The following is a 5,153-nucleotide window of genomic DNA, read 5'->3' on the forward strand; positions in this document are numbered from 1 at the left end:
AAGCAGGAATAGTTTATTTACCCCTCGGCCACTATTTAGAAGATAGGACTTTGGCAGTTTTATGTTAATAACATTAATCTTTGAAGTGTATAAACTATTCAGAGCACATCTGTAAAACATCAGAAGTTATATCCCACTTAGCTTGTTGCTTCAGACTGTAATACAAGTTCACACTGCAATGTAATGCTTGGCCTGACAGCAATTATGGGAATGTAATCTGATTTTAAGAAATCACACACTGAATCAACTTTAATCTTTCATTAGGACATTAGTTTTCATGTGGAAATGATTTTTTTGTGGCTGCTTGGTACGTATTTATTTAATAGTGGAGCCTGCACAAAGGTCCAGACTGAGGATCCCATTTTCTGAAGCCTAAATTAACACACTGTCATGTTTTCATGAAGACATCAGAAATTTATAAATTGATAGAGTTAGTTGATTCCACTGAAATGTCTCTCCATTTATACACAGTCCAAATCTAACATACTGTTTTTAATAAACCTAGTGCCTAAATACCTTTTATTTTTTAATATTTTTTTAGGATGCATTTAAAATATATATATATATATAAATATATATATATGCTTTTCAAACAGCACATTTTAAGAGGAATTACTGTATTGTAACAAAATGATTTGGATGGGATTTGATGGCTGCTTCTACCATATGTTTCAAGGTTGGCACTTCAGTGCAATATCCTCTCTGGATTTTAACAGAATGCTGTATGCTTTGCTTCTTCAGAGGCTGGAAACACTCTTGAGACTGAGCTAGATGTTTAAATTAGTAAGCATTCTAGCTTGGACATGACTACTGCATGCAAGCAGGATTTTTTTTTCAGAACAATTAATTATTAGTATTTTGTAAAAACAAAATAATATTTCTTTACAGTGCCTTTCTTTCCAGGGTGATTAATGCAGCTGAACTGTCCTTTATAATTTACATTAAGATCAAGAAGCAACATGGGTTCAGCCAAAATGATCATTACATTAAGTAACACGCAAAGGCAGAGAGTGAAAAAAATTAAGGCTGTACACTCAAAACCCACCAAATGAAGTGATTGTCTCACCTTTTCAGATCTTCGGTGGTCTAAGAACCCGGTGGTGTCAGACAAGGCAGGGGTTTCCCAGCAGAGACAAGAGAGCTGCAGAGCTCAGCGTGCAGGAGACAGAGAAAACTGACAATCTGCATGTGCTCTGGAGTACAGCAACTTACTATGTCTGTAACATAAGGAAAGGGGAGGAGACTGTCAGCCCAACTCTGAAAAAAAATAAAAACACATCAGAAGAGAGGGGAAAGCTGAGCTGCTGGAATATTGATTAGTCTTGGCACAGTGAAAGCAGGGTCACTTTCTTTGTTTTTCCTTTTAGACCACTTTCACGCTTTGTCAGTTCAGCTTCGTTAGAAATGCAAAATCAGGACCCAGGAAGAATTAGAGGATCACACACACACACACAGATAGAGCAGGGGAGGCATTAGATATTCCAAACTGGAAATCTGAAAAGCTTAAACATAATTATATAACACCATTCCTGCGTTTTTGAAAATAAACGGTAAAATATGTGAGCATGCTAGTTTGTTCTAAAAAGAGAGACGGTGTGAGGCTCTCATGTATTTCCTAATTCTTACAGACAGTTATGAATGATCTGCTCTTCCCAGGGTGGGGAACCAGGCATATCTTTCAGAAACAACTGGAGTTTATCAAGAGCAGAGAAAAACATAATCAGCGATAATTCTTTGTATGTTTCTTGTAGATATTCAGAACGCATGATGAGACTTGCCTCTTGTTTAGCAATTCAAACTCACTGGTACTAAGCCCCATTCAGCCTGCTTCAATAGCGTGGAATGAATGATGAAGGGCACAGAATAAAACATCCACTTTTGAGAAATAAGTGGCTTTCAGTTTTTATAGCATTTAAAAGTTTGTGCTATTGAAAAGATGTTTGCAGAGGAGAGCCAGGGGAGTTCCCAAAGGACTATTTTCACTTTTTAGAGGAACACTCTTAGTTTAAATGTTGGTAAAGTTTAAAATATTGAACACTTACATTTCAGTGTATCTTTCATGAAAATTTTGAGTGTATTTTCTTATAAGGTGAACAACTACTGTAAAGGAAAATTTATATGAATTTATGCTATACTTAAAATTTAAGAAGTTTGCTTGCAGATGATGTGCCTTTTAACGTTTCTCATGGAGGGTCAGTTTAAGTTTACAGAAATAATAATTTGTACTAGATAATTAAAAAAATAGCTAAGTATAAAATAAACTTAAGAGCTGTGTTACTTCTGTGTAGTCACAGAAATGGTTTTGCCAAACTATTTTATAATTTAAATGAGCTTTAAATAATGATGTATAATGTAGAGAAAAAGCATCTTACAGTATAGTGCAAATTTGCTCATGGTTAGTCTAGTTTTGAGACTGAACTGCGTACTGTGGAATCTTGGTGTTAGGTATCTAACTTAAGAAAGAAAGTAAGCATATTAATTAAATTATTGACTTATAAAAAGCAAGAAAAAATGCTGACAGCTTGTGTTGCAAAGATAGAAACACAAGCTGTATTTTCTTACACCTGGCAGCTTAAATGTGTAACTCATTCTTACTTTTTGAGGTGCAGTTTTAAAATACTTTCACCATTTTGCCTGGAGATGGGAACTGACCTCTTACCTGACCTTTGGACTTCAGTGATCTGCTTGTTTGATGTTTTTTTGGGAGTATGGTATGCTTTCTGTGAAACTTCCCAGATAAGGGCTTCATTCTGCCCTCTGTTCACATGAATAGTAATGTTCCAGTTGCCTTAATGGAACAGGGGTCAGGACCCAAATGAGGTGATCTAAAAGTATGTAATCATTTAATGCTTTAATTAATATTAGAGTCTATGAGAAACGAGGGTAATCCTGTGAGAGAATTAGCTATTCAGTGACAGAAAATGAAAATAGACAATAGGCAGTCATACAGTTTAGCTTAACTTCAGCACTTTTATTAGCTCCCAGTGAGCAACAGACGTTATTACATAGTGCTTAGAAAAACAGAATATTAAGAGCTTTTTGGCCAAGTGTTCTTGTTCAAATTTTTCTTCATGTCTCTTTTTCTTCTCTCCTTCCTTTTCTGACATTAATTTCCTTATTGGATTAGCCAATACTATGAATATACAAAAGTGCTGACATGTTTTGTAGATTAACACAGAGCAGCAGTAATTAGTGTTACCACCAAATTAACGTTGACAAAATAATTTCTACAGGGTTTTTGTTACAAAAATCATCAAGGAAGGACCTAAGGCCTTGATGAACCTGTCTATATTGTCATATTAGCTCAGCACTCTGATTTGTGCTTTGGATTTCAGTTTCAGCCCTTCCTTGACAGTGCACCAGGTGGCTTGCAAAGCAGGGAAATGCACGTATACCTAAGGACTGGCTTTAACTTGAACCTCATCCTCACAGGCAGTGTGGATTCAGCCAACTGAAATAATATGTTGTATTCAGCTCAAGCCATTTTTGGTTGTGGCTCACAAAATCAGTCAGTAAATTTACTTTGCAAAGTAACTGACTGCCCTTCTGAAATAAGCAAAGGTATTTACTTATATGGCAAGTGGAAACTGCTGTTCAAACCTAGGGTAATGTTATTTTCAGCTGACTAGAGCTATCAGACAAAAAAGCCAGGGAAGTCAGTTGCACCAGATGCAAGAAGTGGAAATGAAGCAACATATTGTACAACAATTTCAGATCCCAGTTAGTAATAAATCCAGTATGAGAATGCCTGGATCCCAGCTGAAATTTTTAACATGGAAAGTAAGCCAGTCTTTGCAGTACTAAATCAGCACTATGAATTCGTACTGTCTGAATCTTTGAAGTTTGGAATTTTAGGTAGAGGCTAAGTTAAGTATTTTTTAAAACAATGGCAAAACTCAAGTTAATTTCCTGTGAATGAATGTTTTTTTCCTCGTTGTTGGTACATCCCCAGTCTTCAATTAAGTTGGACAAAGTATATGTATGCCTCCCTTGCAAGCTCCAATCCAGTTTAGAACTGTTAATTACCATTACCAACAAAGAAACACTCTTTAAGAGGTCAAATTTAATCCATATGAGTTATCAGCTAGTTGGCAGAGCTAAGGCATGGCCTTATGATCTTGAATATTTCCATAGGACTATGGTATGTATTTTGATGTGTTTTTTTGTTTGTTTTGTTTTGTTTGTTAGTTGTGTTTTGTTTTGTTGTTGTTGTTTTTTCCTGAGATACTTGGTTGGCTCTTGCTTTTTTGAGCTTGCTACAATGAGCATGAGTAATTTAGATTTGGTGTTTGTATCTTTTCAAATCTGTTTATCACAGTGGTATTTGACAAATGCCTCCATTAACAGCATGCTTAATAAAAAATAAAGGTCTGAAACAATGAAGATTAACAAGTTGCTTTATTGAAGATAGTGGGAAGATAGGTGTGCTGTAATTTTGTGTATTTGCATGTGCTGTACACACATGAAAAAAACATAGGGTATGTTCTGTTAGCAAATATTAAGAGCTTCAGGAAAAGATCTGTAATCTGTGTTTGGTATTGAGGATATTTGCAGTGTGCATACTGCAGGAATGTTACTTTGGATTAGTTCTAATATTGTGTTGTGGCCCAAACACCCTTTAGTGCTTGGACTGTATGATGGGGTTTTGTTTCTTCTAAAGGAAACCAGTTCACATCTTCTGAGACCACTCCATGTTATGAATCCACGCTGTTGATCGATTTTAGTAGGAAATTTCCTCTTCTGGTTATGTTGCACTTGAGTTTTTCTTTGATACCTTGCAAATCATAGGTCAAGGTGAGTTATTACTAAAGATTATGCTGTAAAATATTCTATTGATTGTAAAGATTAAATGTTTATTGAAAAATGCTACTATTCCATCAAAATAGTATTTCAAAAGCCAAGTGTTTTGCCTGAGATCAGGCAGAATGGTTTGTAGTAGTGGACAATCTAATCAGCAGGACTCAGGTTTTCAGTGATCTGTTTCTACAATTCTATTTAGTGTCCCATTACAGTCTTAACATTGCTCACTGAGACCAGCCAACAAATCCTAATGGCCTTTTTTCATTCCTACATTTTGAGGTCTTGTGCCATGAGAATAATTGTGATTTTATGCTCTGTCAATTGTCAGTCGGAAGTTGTACAACAAAAACTCG

Source organism: Chaetura pelagica, unplaced genomic scaffold (genome assembly GCF_000747805.2).
Source record: "Chaetura pelagica isolate M959 unplaced genomic scaffold, ChaPel_1.0 scaffold31, whole genome shotgun sequence".
In the NCBI taxonomy this organism is placed as follows: domain Eukaryota; kingdom Metazoa; phylum Chordata; class Aves; order Apodiformes; family Apodidae; genus Chaetura; species Chaetura pelagica.